We start from the raw sequence: 16,310 nt of genomic DNA on the forward strand, positions 1-16,310 counted from the left end.
GTAAACTTGCTTTGTTTCCATAATCTTACTCTTTTTTCTTATAAGACATCCCAAGATACATCATTCTTGATAGGTAATGAATTAAGTGACATATTTTTAGTGAAAATGCATCAAACACTTTAGATTCTTGACTTTGTTGGGATCGTGTAAAGGTAGAAAAAATCATGCTCATAAAATAAGAATAAATATTCAGTTCAATACAATAAGTATTAACATATTTTATTTTTGGTTCAAAAAGGAAAAAAAAAATTCTTAATATAAAAACTTTAATTCCATTAATTTTGTTTTTTTTAGCTATTAAAGTAACTAATTGTCTTATATATTTATTAGAAAAAAATTAATGCAAATAACCTTTATTGAATTTTTTTATTCTTTACTTGTTTTATAAATATAGAAGTCTTAGTTATTCGTTTTTGTAAAAATATATAAATAAACTATTATACTATGACTAATTTTTTTATTATACTAAAATGAAAGTATATAAGTAATTATTGTATTGAACTAACAATTTATCTAAAAGCATCTGTCAACTCTTGGATATAAGTTTGCAAAAATTAAATAAAATATTTACTAAAGTGATTTCAAATTATATTAACTTTTTTCTAATTTTATATTTTTATCTCTACCATAATGGTCTCTTGTAAGAGACGAAAGATAATATTTTTTTTAAGAATTAAAAGAATATATAGAAAATTGTAAAAAAGAAAAAAATGTAATAATTTTTAAAAATATGAAAATTGTTTAAAAGTTCTACATTTATAAAGATGTCTTATAAATAAAAATCATATTTTAAAACTTATTCTTACCTCATTATAATCTACATTTAAAATATCCTAAAAATATTAAATCTATTTTACTTCACTTTTAATTTTCACAATATAAATCACATCAAAAGTCAACACAGACTTTATTATCGCAAGAATAAGATAATAATACATTTATTACAAGAATAAGATAATAATGCATGGTGAAATCACTGCTCAATTAACATACTTTAAGTGGGGATGATAATTAATTAAAAAAATCATGTAAATCACAAATAAACCTATTACATGAGTATGTATAAAATATTGAACCATATAGATATACAACTCAACTTTTCTAATATTGTTAAAAGACCTAATATTCTTTCTTAGATTGCCAATAATTAATTGAGCTCATTTGGAATATTTACAATACATTATTTCCCCTGTCTAACTATTTAAATGAAGAAAAATAAAAAGTAATTACATTGAAATCTAATTCTCTTTTTCTAACATCAAAAAATCCTTTATTTTCCCATCAAAGATTTCTACCAAAACCTGCAAAAACACAAGAAAAACTATTCCATGATTTTAATCATATCCACAAATCTAAAATAAAATGTATATCATGTTAAAAATAACGTTACTTCTAATATCATGATTAGATAAATTTACAATAGTCTCATAAATATAAAGACACTAACCACAAAAATTCTACAAACTTGCTTCACTTACAAGTTCGTGAGAAACCTTATGCCGGTTAAGTCTTTTAGACCTGCAAACCAAGTTAGAAAAGAAACATGCAATTGAGTAGTTGTGGTTTAGTCGAGAAATAAAATATCACATTATCATTACATCATAAACCTTGAAGTCTCTTAAATAACTTCTTCAAATTCAATTTTCATATTTCATTATACTTCTTAATTAATAGATAAAATAATGATAGTTAATAAAAAGCTAGCTTTGCTAACTATTTAACATCATGTTCATGGATAAAATATAAAGAATTCAAACTTTCCAATATCATGTCCAGAATCTAAAACCACACGAACAATCCACTATAAATTTAAGAAATGAACTCACCTTTCGGAAATATATTTATGAACCTCTTCCTTCTTGTCAGGACCATAAACATACCACTTTTCTTCTAGTGCTTTGGCAATTTCATCCTCTATTTTAATTTCTGCGTGTTGCTTTCTTTTAGAAAACTTGCTAAACCCCAATCATAATTCTATAAACATTTCAAATGGATTTTAAGTGTTACCTTGCAAAATAACAGTATATTCACTACTGCAACTTCTAAAATTCCAGAATGCTTGATCGTTATTGCCTACTGTACCGATCAGGTAATCGGAAGTGATGACGTGACGGCAAGCGATAATATAGGCGTGTTGAGCGGGACATCTGGCTGACAAAAGGGAAGGACATCGTGTGTAGTCACCAATTGTTGGCTTGGCGTTCTCCGATCTCTAGTATGTATAACCGGCGGTCACCAAGTTTGCGTCATAGTCGCCGTATGTGAGTTCTAGGAGATCAGGTGGTTAGAGACCGCCGAAAGGGGCACATCGCCGAAAGATCAGGAAGGCTTGCTTAAGGCTTTCAAGAGGTACAAGTACGGAGGACGAGGTTATCAGATGATAACTCCCTAGCCAGAGGTCGGGGCAAGGGAACAGTTTTCCAGAACATGCATGATGTGCAAGTGAAGCAGATCGTGATAGCGGCAGGCGAGACCACAGAGAAGGTGTGCATGGTGACACCCCGCACTCACCGCTTAAGGGGTCGCGCTCCAAGGAAGCTGTGTACCAAGTCACTCCTTGCATGGGTAACTTAGTCGAATAGCTGGAAGAGTAGAAGTGACGCTCAAGTGGAGAGGGATCCAGATGGTGACACGTGTACAGTTGGATGTGAGCCACGTGTCCAGAGGTGTAACCGTCAGGAGAGAGAAACGCTCAGGTATATAAGGAACTCTTAACAGACTTTCGAGGTACGCTTTTCAGAACACTGAGATTCACTGCGCACGGTTCCTTGAGTTTTGATATTCTTTCTGAGTATTTGGTGATTCCGTCACTGACTTGAGCGTCGAAGCGCGATCGGCCGCAGTGACACCACTCTGTTTTCCGCAGGTTCTTGAGAAGAATTGAGACGCGAAGGACAGAGGCTAACGTGGTGCAAAGCTGATCGAGAAGGAGAAACCTTTGACGTGGCAAGACTCTTGCACTCAGGTCAACCGGCTGGATCATCTACAAATTCAGGTTTGATCCTCAAAGCATCACAACCTAATTTCGCTGTAACATTAAAAGAACAAATGACAACCTTTACAATAGCAAAAAATTAAATTCTTACAAGATATCAAGCAACAATATGTACCCAAACTTTCCATTCCAAGAGCAGTAATATATTTATGAAACCATTTCAAAAATAAATGCTTTGCAGCAAACAATCATTTTTCATAAGAAAATGGTGAATTTAAATCAAATGGAATTTAAAACCTTATATGATGTTGCATAATTGAATGTTATTGTGTATTATGTGAAAACTTTAGGCGTTATAACATAATGATTAATTTACATAGCCCGTATAATACCTTTTGGAAGTGCACCCTTTAAATTATTTCTTTATCAAACCAAGACCTAGCTAAATGTTTAGTAAAATACAAAATTGATGAATTTAAACTGAGAAATTAAACATTTTATAGGATGTTGTGTAAGTGAATGTTGTTGTGCAAGAGAAACATGTTATAAAATGATAAAAGCATATAGTGCAAACAAAATTATTGTAAAACCTAAGACTAAACCTATGTACCAATAGATGTTTGTCATACATATTAGTTATTTTTCATCCTAGTGTGATCATAAAACAAAACCAACATTTTATTCTGCTTTTAGGATCTTTTGCTAATGATTGCTTGTTTACAACTTGGATAACTTTGAACTATGGATTTATGTATCACACCAAAACATTTTGACCTAAGAAAATGAAAGTGGGAAGAACTTTAGGCAAGATAACATCAATGATGATAATAATTCATAATCGATTAATCATGACATACCTTTTTGAGTTATGCCCTTTAACCCAAGCATATCAGTGTGTGCTTCATCAACCTCAATTCTTATTTTTGAAAGAAGAGCTTCATGCTCCTCCATCGGAAAGGGAGACACACTTGAATGAACAACTTTGGCCTTCTCACTCCGCAACTTCTTCTCAAGACACTTTACCTGTAAATAACATGCACATGAAATTATTATGAACACAATATAACAGCAGCAAGGATAATCCATATACAAAGAGCATAATACCTTTGTTTCTATTACCTTTTCCTTAGTTGCAGCAACCTTATGTTTTGCTTCTTTCACTTCTTTTGCATGTCTTGAATTTTCCTCATGAATATAACTCCTCAGTTTCCTGGACATATTAAGCAAGTTTCCAACCAATTTAAATGATATTAAGACAACAAAAAATGGAAGAAAAAAAAGACAACAAAAAGAAGGATAAAGTGGTGAAAGTAATAAAACGAAAGAATACAAAGAAAAAGGATATTTTCTAACTAGACTTGAAATACTTACTCAGTGTTCAGAGCTTCGTCACAAAGAAAAGTCATCAGTTTAAACTTTTTAGACAAATCCAACTTATAATATTCACTGATTCCTTCTTGAAGCCAATCCAAAGGAAAATCATTTAATATATGATACGATTTCATGATTAAATCTTCCCCATGTTTCAACCATGAATTATTTCCATCCCTAGTAGGTAAGGATGGAGACCTACATCAAAGTCATCCATTTGGAACTTAATCACCCAAAACTCCAAACAAAAGTTGTAAGAGATAACTCACTCATTTCTCGAATTGTTTAGGATCAAGTCCAACACTCTAATATGAAATTCAATCAAGAAGGTGTTTTCTCCATGCATGTTTTGTTTACATACTAATTCTTCTAGTATGGCTTCGGCTTCTCCTTCCTTGAGATCGAGAGCCTGATTAAAATTACACACAAGAATAAATGTGAAGGAATACTTAATAAATATATTATGAATGGCAGCAATATCATAACCATAAAACAATAATTACGCATGTGATAATAATGTCATTATTTCTAGAATATATAATTTAATGTAACAGGAGGGAATATTATTCATGGTGAAACCATTAAATGACCAACTACAAAATCATCGAAAACTTGACTTTTAAGTTGTATAATATTTGATAAAAATAGTGGAAAGAAATAGATGAAATATATTTCTGAGATATCTTACAAATGTGATTACAGTCTCTATTTATAGACTGTTTTACAACCTAATTAAAGAAAGAAATAATAGACAATGAAAGCCAGAAATAATGAGTGTTTAAAGCTGTACAAATCAAATAAAATCAAATCACTACCAAATCTGTCCTAATAAATATAAAATGGAATCTGCACTTAATTATAACATAATTCTCCTGATTATGCAACACTCCCCCTCAAGTTGGTGAATGTATATCTATCATTCCCAACTTGCAAGTAAGATCTTCGAATTGTTTTGTGGAAAGTCCCTTAGTAAACATATCTGCCAATTGGAGTCTTGAAGGGATGTACTCAGTGGCTATAAGACCATCATCCAACTTCTCTTTAATAAAGTGTCGGTCTATCTCTACGTGCTTTGTTCGATCATGTTGAACCGGATTGTGTGCAATACTGATAGCGGACTTATTATCACATGCCAAACCCATAGGAGCTTCATATTTTATTTTTAGGTCATCAAGTATAATCTTCATCCATAAGAGTTCACACACCCCTTGAGCCATGGCTCTAAATTCTGCCTCTGCACTTGATCTTGCAACTACATTTTGCTTCTTGCTCCTCCATGTCACTAGATTTCCACCCAAGAACATGCAGTACCCTGTGGTGGATCTCCTATCAACAATCGATCCTGCATAGTCAGCATCAGTATATACTTTCATGGATAAGTTTTCCCCCTTTTTGAATAGCAATCCTTTTCCTGGAAAGGCTTTTAAGTACTGAATAATTTTATCTACTGCCTGCAAGTGTCTTTCTCTTGGATCATGCATAAATTGACTAACCACACTAACTGCATAGGCTATATCTGGCCTAGTGTGTGAAAGATAAATGAGTTTTCCCACAAGTCTTTGATATTGTGTCTTCTCCACTTTTGGGTTTTCCTCATCATTCCCAATCCTATGATTTTGCTCTATTGGCACTCCAGTGGGCTTACAACCCAACTTACCAATCTCTTTGAGAAGATCAAGGATGTATTTCCTTTGAGAAATAAAGATGCCCTGTCTCGAGTAAGCAACCTCTATCCCAAGGAAGTACTTTAGCTTCCCAAGATCCTTCATTTCAAATTGAGCAGCTAGTCTCTCCCTCAAATTTTGTTTTTCAATCTCATCATCACCTGTAATAATCATATCATCTACATAGACCAAAAGTAGAGTGAGTTTACCATTCTGAGAATGTTTTATAAACAAAGTATGGTCACCTTGGCTTTGTCGGTACCCCAAAGATACCATAGCTTGAGTAAACCTTCCAAACCAAGCACGAGGTGATTGTTTAAGACCATATAGGGCCTTCTTAAGTCTGCACGCCTTATTCCCTTCATTAACAATACCATAACCAGGTGGAATCTCCATGTATACTTCTTCCTCCAAGCTTCCATGCAAGAAGGCATTTTTAACATCAAATTGATGCATTGCCCAACCAAAGTGTGCTGCCAGGGAGAGAATAATCCTGACGGTATTCATTTTTGCCACTGGAGCAAAAGTCTCCTCATAATCGATCCCATAGGTTTGAGTGTACCCTTTTGCAACCAACCTTGCTTTATACCGATCGAGTGTGCCATCAGACTTATACTTAACTGTGTATATCCACCTACAACCCACTGCTTTCTTATCTTTTGGTCTCTCTACAATTTCCCAAGTCTCATTCCTTTCTAACGCGCTCATTTCTTCATTCATGGCTCGAATCCAGTTCTCATCTTTTAAGGCTTCTTGTACCGATGAAGGGATTTTGATAGAATCAATAGCTGAAAGAAAACTCTGGTGCTGCATAGAAAGTTTTTCTGTAGACACAAATTGGGATATAGGATATTTGGCACAAGATCTTTTTTCATTTCTCAAGGCAATAGGTAAATCATTTAGGTTAGGTTCAAAAGCAGTATTTAAGGTGTCCTCAAGAGTCTCACTGGTATGAGTTCTTACCTCCGGTTCAGACAATTGAAGTTGTTGTTCGACCAGGACGGGTTCTTGTTGCCTTCGCTGATATTGTTTTCCAAAATATTTGTCTTCATTATTCTTCTCTGGTAATGATGTTGGTGCAGGGTCTTTGTCATCCTCCCTAAGAACGAAATCCTGCAACAAAGGAAAAGGTGGCAACTCAAGGTCCTCAGCTTCTTGAATACTCTCCCCCTGAAGCTGAGAACTAGGAAAGAAAGACTCTGTTTCATGGAAGGTGACATCTTTGGAAATATACACTTTACGACTTTGAGGATGATAACATTTGTACCCCTTTTTGTTGGGGGCATAACCGATGAAGACACATTTGATGGCACGAGGATCTAACTTACCCCGATAAGGACTATGAACATGGACAAAAGCAGGACAACCAAAGACACGATTCTGAAGACTATTCAACATGGGAATAGAAGGATAGAATGTGGTCATAACCTGAATAGGAGTAACACCCTCTAAAACCCGAAAGGGTAATCTATTAATCAAATAAGTGGCAGTCAGGACTGCTTCCCCCCAGTAAGATCTAGGAACAGATGTTTGGAAAAGTAAAGCTCGAGTAACCTCAAGGAGATGACGATTTTTCCTTTCAGCAACCCCATTTTGTTGAGGAGTGTCCACACAGGTTAATTCATGAACAACTCCATTTTCCTCAAGGAACTTGGAAAGGTTTTGGTTCACATATTCTCTTCCATTATCAGAACGCAATCTCTTAATTGGACTTTCAAATTGTGTTTGAATCATTCTGTAAAACTTTACAAACAAGTGAAAAACTTCAGACTTATCTTTCATGAGGAATATCCAAGTAACCCGAGTACAATCATCAATAAATGAAACAAACCATTTTGCACCCGAGATATTAGGAATAGGTGAAGGTCCCCATACATCTGAATGAATAAGATCAAAAGGTATAGAACTTTTATTACCATTGGGAGGAAAAGTTGTCCGATGGTGTTTAGCAAACTGACAAACATCACAATGAAATGACTCAGCAGACACTTTTGTAAATAAAACAGGAAATAAGGACTTTAGGGTACTAAATGGAGGATGACCAAGACGTCTGTGTTGAAGCCATATTTGACAGGATGACCAAGATTCACGACCTTGCTGAAAATTAGAAGTGTGTGCCTGTAGTCTAGCACCCTTTTTACTTTCTTCATGTTGTAAATAATATAACCCGCCCTGCTCTTTAGCAATTCCAATAGTCTTCCCCGTGGCAAGATCCTGAAAAACACAATGGGAAGGGAAAAATACCACTGCACAATTTAAATCTTGGGTAATCTTTTGAATAGACAAGAGGTTATTGGATAGTTTGGGAACATGAAGCACATTTTTTAAAGGAAATGAAGGTTGAAGGTGAATGTTACCACAACCATTAATGGGGGTAGTGGAACCATTAGCAACAGTAATATATGGCTTACCGGATAAAGTAGTGTAGGATGAAAAAAAAGAGGAATGAGGTGTCATATGATCAGTAGCACCAGAGTCTATAATCCAGATATTTTTCAGTACTAGAAGCATTAAAGGATAAAAAACTAGAACTCTTACCACTCATAGTAAAGGAACAATAGCTAGATGGCTTACTAAGGGAGTCCATGAGAGTTCAAAACCAACTTTTTTCAGATTGGCAAAATTTGATCCTGTTCACGCACAAAAAAAAAAATCCGCCGGAAAAATTTTCCGGTGGCGGTTTCCGGCGAGCAGTGGCAGTTCTGGCGAGCGACGGAAGTGGTGGTCGGCGGTGGTCAATGGCGGTGGCAGTAACGGTCAATGGTGCAAGGTGGTGGTGGTGATCAATGGAGAAAGGATAAGGAAAATAAAAAGTTGCAGCAATGAAGGCTGTCCAACAAAAAAAATAATTGCAGCAATGAAGGCTGTCAAGAAAAATGATTACAACAATGAAGGCTGTCAAGGAAAATGATTACAGCAATGAAGGCTAAAAAAAAAATTGCGGAAGCAGAGTCTCCTAGATCAGGAGCTCTGATACCAAGTGGAAAGAAATAGATGAAATATATTTCTGAGATATCTTACAAATGTGATTACAGTCTCTATTTATAGACTGTTTTACAACCTAATTAAAGAAAGAAATAATAGACAATGAAAGCCAGAAATAATGAGTGTTTAAAGCTGTACAAATCAAATAAAATCAAATCACTACCAAATCTGTCCTAATAAATATAAAATGGAATCTGCACTTAATTATAACATAATTCTCCTGATTATGCAACAAAAATAATTAGTCCCAATTTTGTAATATCACTCTATAACAACAAAGGAATTTGTCAATTGTGTTTATTCAGTCAATCAACTATTAAATACAGTAATGAATTACAATTAATCAAACAAAACATCAAGACAAATTGTTAACATGAAACCATACCTTTCCAAACACTTTGCAAAACTCTAAAAGTTGCAAAGCATTTCCAACATCTTTGGAGGGTACCTCAATGCCAAATATTTCTTTCAACTTTGTGCCAGGGGATAAAAGAATTTCCTCCTCAATTGTTTTGCTCTCTTCTTGGAAGGGGGCATCATTTGTATCTATACAATTTTCTTTTCCAAATTCTCCTGAGAAATGTACTTCAAGTTTCTGCAATAAATAACAAAAATGAACATGAACCACCAACTATAAGGTCATCTCATAAAAAGCATATCATGAAACACATCTTCGCTCATATAATCATCATATAATCATGAATTTGCACAATTAAACAAGAGATCATTTTTAACCAAATCTATCAAAAAGAGAAGATTTTAGAAAAAAAAGCATATTTTTTTCTCAATAACTTCATTTGATGGTAAGATACTCATGCCACTGACCTTATTTAATCCTGAAACTTCCGAAGCCTTCTTAACCGCAAGCATTTCCGCTGCAGACTTAAAACCAGATTCTTTGGCATTACGGTATAGGGGAGCAGTAGGTTGCTCACCTCGTTTTTTCCTACAGTATGAAACTCTCCTGTCATATTGAACTTATAGATATCGTATGAAACACAAATAGTAAAAACGAAAAAAAAAACTCACTGCATAAGCTGCAGTTGCAAAACCCTCGACACTTTGGACATATCCAATCAGCCAAATGTGTCAGTTCTTCAACATTCTCCCCATACCTAATTCACGGTACCAAAATCCTCATGAGAGAAAGAAAATACATATACACTAGTATTGTATCATTATACTTAGGATTCCCTCTAAAAGTATAGCACATTGGACCCTGTATTTAGAACATTTTGTTCACATTTACAAAAACAATATTAGTCATAGTTTTAGAAGGGATGCTGATATCTTAACATTGACTACAATAAAAAACTCTCTTAACAAACAAATAAATTAATATTTTTTGAATAGTGTTATTTACTGTGTGCAATGTTAACAAAACTTTTTCTTTTTAGAAAATTTGAAATTGTTTGTTGCATTGCAAGTTGCTACGAAATTCATTGTTTTGCAACTATAGTTGAAGCACACAGCAACCACCAAAATGTATTATTTTTTTTTTTCTGTACAAGGCATAGGTATCCAGCATAATCAACAATCTAACTCAAGTTAGGCAGAACCACTATAAAAAAACAAGAAAGTTATTGATGGTCCTACCCTGTTCACACAAGATAGTCTATCATGAGGGATACTGGTGACATGTACAAAGAAAAAAAACAAGATATTTTTGTGATTTCTTCGGATACTTGTTGCAAAAACATGGATCTTTGGACCATGTTGCAAATTAAAAAAGGCTTTGCCATAAACATGGCCAAAAACAAGGCCTTTAGCTCCTCTATGACCTTCCACTATTCCCACATCTTCATATATTTCTTTGATATGATGCATGTGATAGGTGGGAGTATAGGAGTAAACCTTGTTGAGATGTCTTCTTCCACAGTGGTGCTAAGCATATCAAGCCTTTATGAAAAAACCATGGGATAATTTTGAAATTACAAATCTAAAATAAAAAGAAAACCCAAGATTTATAATGTTGAACTAACCTAGTCAAGAGGCACTTGTGGCAGTACTTAATCGGACAAGGTTTCCCTTTCTTCAAGTTCTTGCATGTTGCAGCAAAATCCTCTTTCTTTTTCCGGCACTTCACAGTTGAAAACCAACGAAACAAAAATGTTAGTGTCCAAATGCACAACAAAATCAAGAAACAAACTGAACAACAAAGAGTAAACACAAAACCACCACACTCCAAAATGAAAAATGAAAAATTGGGCAACACAAAATAAAATAAAAATATAAAAGTACTTGGTGGCAAGATTTCCCATTTGTCCCTATTTGAACGGGACAAGAATTTGAACGTTTTAATTTCTCGCCACTGGCCAACCCCTCCTCGAAGTTCTTATTTGTAGAAAACAATCGGTTATCCATGTTGAAATAGGAAAAGGAATTCCCTCCTTGAATGGTGAGGTGAAGAGAGCAACAAAGGGAAGACGGCTGGTTTGCAATTTTGGTAGGGTACTTCTGTCTTCCTTTCCCCATACTATTTATAATATAAACTTTATTAATTACAGTAATAAATGTATTAAATTATTTTGATCAATCTATTAATGTATTAAATCTAAATATGAACAATTTTCAGACACAAATGTTATTCTAATTTACTATAAGTCATCTATTAAATGTCAAGTGGATTACAGTGGAAGTTCAAGGTCAATCTAAATGCAACTGAAAATAATTAAACATGGAATTAGCCATGGTTTTATATTCCAAAACCAACAAACATACTGTCATACCCAAAAAGAAGACTGAGACAATTCAAGAGTATATTGTTTACAAATGCTGAAAAGACAAGCTGGGTGCTTCGATTTTGTCAAAAAGAATCTTGAAAAAAGCGTAATCATAAATGCTAAGGATAGGGATAGAAGTTGTAAGCCTAAGATGAGGTCAAAATCCGTGATATACCAACAAATGATCATAAATGTAGTTTAAAAATTAAATAAATAGTAATAAATGAGAAAAGAATACAAGGGAACCTAATGTGGTTAAAACAGCTCATAATACAGAGAGTGATGATAGTGTATGCACAGGGGAATAGATGAACCAGCAGCATAAATTTACCCATCCTATTATACCCATACACTCATTTTTCGATTACATTAAAATTAGATAAATGCCATTATTTTCTTTTCCCGTAGCATACTTCTATAAGAATCAATTTTAGAACAGGAGAAGAAGAATGATGTCTCATCCCTGAAGCAACACAGATAAAATGATGTCTCAAAACTGAGGATCATATAACAGGGTACAGAAGAAGAATGCTTAAATTCCATTTGCAACAAGTGTATGTAGTGGCAATCTAGTTGTTTAACTAAGGTATGGATGAAGATTGTTAAGAGTATCTCTAGTTTGGAAAAAATTAACATGCATTCTCCTAATAGTTTAAGTTTATGTGATGGTTGGTTAATGACAAGTATATCATTATGTATAAAGAAGGATTAATCTTTTCCCATGTTCAGAGTCAAATCACCCCAAATTTAAGCCTTGTTAAGACTATCTCTAGCATGAAAAAAATTCACATGCATTCTCCTAATAGTTTAAGTTTATGTGATGGTTGGTTAATCACAAATATATCATTATGTATTAAGAAGGATTCATTTTTGCTCTTGTTCAGAGCCAAATCATCCCAGATTTAAGCTTTGAAATTGGTTCAAGTACTGTGTTGTGTTTCATTTCAAACACAAGCAGAGAACAGAGAAAAGGAAATGTTACTTTTATCTTTCGTTTAATTCCTAAAAGTATGAAAATGAAGTATTAATATACAAAAAATAAAAAGTACCAAATTGACTATTCACTAATTCAAATAACATACATGGTCATATAAGAATATTTGTTTCCATGACTCATCCAAATGCTGCTCATCTCCATACCAATATCTGGTAAAATCACTCTTCACCTGTAAAAGCACAGGACAACACATGATACATTTAATGTTCAAAACCACCTATGTTAGACAGACAAGCTGTGAGTAGAATTGAATGCTTACAGGGAAAATTGAAACTAATGTTAATAGAATAAAAAACAGTTTGAAAACTATGGATGGACTTGATATTGAGTGCATAAAATGACTATTTATAGAAATGAACTATTTCCTTGGCAGAACTACACCTATATGCCATTGCCAATTTTGGCATGATCCATGGACACTACATAAAATGAACTCTGTACTATAAGGTTTATTTAACAATATATTATTAGTCCAGAATAAAAAAAGGTAATTTGGCAGGAACAATTAGCAAATGAGTTCAATCTTGTTAAAATCCTACAACTAAGGTTAAACGACATTTCATATCCGATTAATTGTTTGTATACAGTTTGACACGTGCATATCAGCCAACTCAACTACTGAGCGTTTTAGACTATACATCCAATTGACCATTTTCGATAACACATTATGAGTAATTTAAATTGAAACCAACAATGACAGTAAGCATGAATCTACCAAGAGATTACCTGCTTAAGAATTGGGGTTGCACATTTTTCTGTCAAGATTTTAGCATCTGAATATGTGAAGCACGCTGGCATGAGTTGTGCATACTGCAAAAAAGATGGTTCAGTGACAGAATATTAACAATACACAGAGCATTTGACCCAGAGGACCATTCAATCAAAACATCAGTGCATAAAGAGAAACATGAAACAACTGTTAAGACTCAAGCAGCGTCTAGTCTCAGACAGTTTAAGCATATTAGATGACATTTACACTACGTTTTAATAATAACAACCAAGATTAAGTTTTGAAGTAATAACAGAGTTAAACAACATATGCTTTGGAACTTGCTAAATCAATTAAAGAGCTTAATGAATTTATATTACCTAACCTCCTATAAGACAAAAACAGCATGCCGGCTAGCATATATAATTTGTTTTTATCAACAAGTATTATCCAGCATCCAACGTGCTGTTTTCTGAAAGGATTTACTTTCTGGTAAGATCTGTATTAAAATAAGGTGAATATTTTTACTTGCTTTAATTTAAGATTGAATATAATGTAAATGGCAATTATATAACACATATAAAAGGAAATATATTACACGTTATCCCCAAGACACATTGTACATTTAATTTCCTTTTTTGAAGTGTCCAGCACTTATCAATAAACCGAAGATAAACATAAGCAGACCAACAAGAAAGAACCAAAAGCTATTTGGAGTAACTTTCTACAAGAATATTAAAGATTACAAGAAGATCTGCTTCACTTTTCTGAGAATCAAAGATTTGTTTCAGTATCCACAATCAAATGTCTTACCATGAACACATTCTTGAAGCCTAAACAATACGAACAACATCGAAGACAAGAACAACATCAACACAACAAATACACAATTTTTATAAGTAATACATGATGTCAAAGAAAGCAAAAGCAGCTTAGTGTCAGAGAATACTTGGTCTTCTTAGTCTCAAGGAGAGATTTTACGGGGGTTTTCCAGGAGTGAGATTGTGTACTCAGTAAAAAGTGATAAAACGAGTTTTCTCTGCTCTTTTAGTGTACTTGAGACTGTCTATGCGGATAAATCTTTACAATTTAGTTTTGCGAACATCATTTTATCAAAAGTCTTTTAAAAGCATAAACATTCATACATTACACTGTCGACTATCAACCCTCCCCCTCTAGAGTTGACTTATTTTTCAGCGACAACATGAACATTAGGAAAGGGTCTAACCATGACTCTTTTGCACAATTTTGTTACGATGATTGTCTATCTAGTAAATTTATTTACTGTGTACCTTAAGTGGCATTCCAATAACTGCAAAAGAGAAGTCATATATTAACATAACTCACCCTTCGAATCCATGGAGAAGATTAAAATATGCTGCCCAAAAACTGTAGCTGTATGAAATAAAAAGATCAGCACTTAATGTATTACATGAAATCAATGAATAAAAAATTGAGGTGGTAGTCCCACATCTAGACCAATCATGCCAATTAAATCCTGCAACCATTAACAATATCCTAAGAAAAAATAACCCATCAACCAGTTGCAAATTTTATGTTGTGAGGGCAAGGACAATCATGTAAAGCAGTGAATCAATAAGCTGAGATGAGGGATATTAACCAGAACTTAACAATATACAATAGTTCCCTCAAAGAGTAGGGACATGTTACAAACAAATCAAAAATGCACCAGCAAATTTCAATTGTGCCAAGACAGATTGAAAGAAATCACATTTACAACTGTGTAAAACCTATTCACTTTGCAGTATATATCATCAATAGTTCAATATTTCTTTTCTTAAATACTTCACAAAATACCAATATAAACAGTAAAGTACAAGATATTGAAATCCAAATTCTCATAAACTCTCAAACAAAAAGTATTCATCTGGTTTCTCTGGTATTGTTGAAATAATAACTGAAATTTATTAGAACCAGGCGAACCTACTAGAATAAGTAATAAGTAATATTTCATCTTAGCAAATTGACGTTAAGCATAAGGTTGCCCCCACACATATATAAGTTGCACTCCAAGACTTGATACTTGCAATGTGGGACTTCCAAACTTTTCTCCTGTAACCTCAGAGGGATTAACTTTGCCAAGAAGTGAAGTTTACAAGCAGACTCTAGTTTATTGGAGAAAGTCAATTCATTTTAACTACATTCTTTATAAATATTTAAAGTGAAATTAATTCAAAGAACAGCATCAAAGTATTTATTAGATAACTGCTTATGATGTAAGTATTCATGCACAAGTTATTTCTATTATTGGAATTTAATCTTATAAATGATCTAATATAAACCCTAAGCAGAAATAAACAGTAAAGTACTTCCTCCAAACTCATCTTAGGGTTCGGTCAGTTCGGTCAGTTACAGTTCATATATTGAGAAAAGAAAAAGATGTGTTTCTATGAGAAAAGAAAATACCATTGAAACCAAGCTGAAGATTGGCACCAGCATTTGGCAGAATCCGAGATGAAGAAGCAGGCAGTGACCGAGTTGATCGGTGGGTAGGGATGAGTTGTATGAGGAAGACCGAATAACTGGTGACCGGAGAAGACAGTAGCTCCACCACACATATATGACTGAGATGTCTTTCTGTTAATCGCTTCACCTTTCCTTCTTTCTTCTCCTTTCAAAACAATTCTTATCATACACAAGTTTCCATAAAAAACATCAACATGTCTAAATCTTTATTCTTTTAGATCAATTTTGCAAAATTGAGAGAATAAATATATAAGTTTTTTTAACACTGGATTACATATATTTGTTTTTTAAAATAATAAATATCATACTTTTTGTTCTTTTTTCTATTTATTTTTTATTTTTCCAGTGTTTTTTCATAACTGAATTTATTTTTAGGTTTAATATTTCTTCTCATTGTGGTTAAGAGAATGATGATTTGAAAGTTGGAATTTGACACATG

General features: G+C 33.5%; 1 non-coding gene across 1 annotated transcript; it reads right to left on the reverse strand.

Moving 5' to 3' along the window:
* Nucleotides 1–1,011: 1,011 nt before the first annotated feature.
* Nucleotides 1,012–16,084, reverse strand: LOC137806842 (uncharacterized). The gene is made up of 18 exons (XR_016519423.1): nt 15,812–16,084; nt 14,732–14,779; nt 13,402–13,485; nt 12,761–12,844; nt 11,197–11,431; nt 10,938–11,035; nt 9,985–10,070; nt 9,781–9,932; nt 9,341–9,550; nt 4,576–4,715; nt 4,307–4,504; nt 4,055–4,145; nt 3,793–3,958; nt 2,976–3,028; nt 2,008–2,212; nt 1,827–1,926; nt 1,479–1,518; nt 1,012–1,301 (listed from the first exon to the last, which is right to left on the reverse strand). It is a non-coding gene; the product is annotated as an uncharacterized LOC137806842 (transcript).
* Nucleotides 16,085–16,310: the final 226 nt, after the last annotated feature.

Source organism: Phaseolus vulgaris, chromosome 3, assembly GCF_051622355.1.
Source record: "Phaseolus vulgaris cultivar YP4 chromosome 3, ASM5162235v1, whole genome shotgun sequence".
NCBI lineage: Eukaryota > Viridiplantae > Streptophyta > Magnoliopsida > Fabales > Fabaceae > Phaseolus > Phaseolus vulgaris.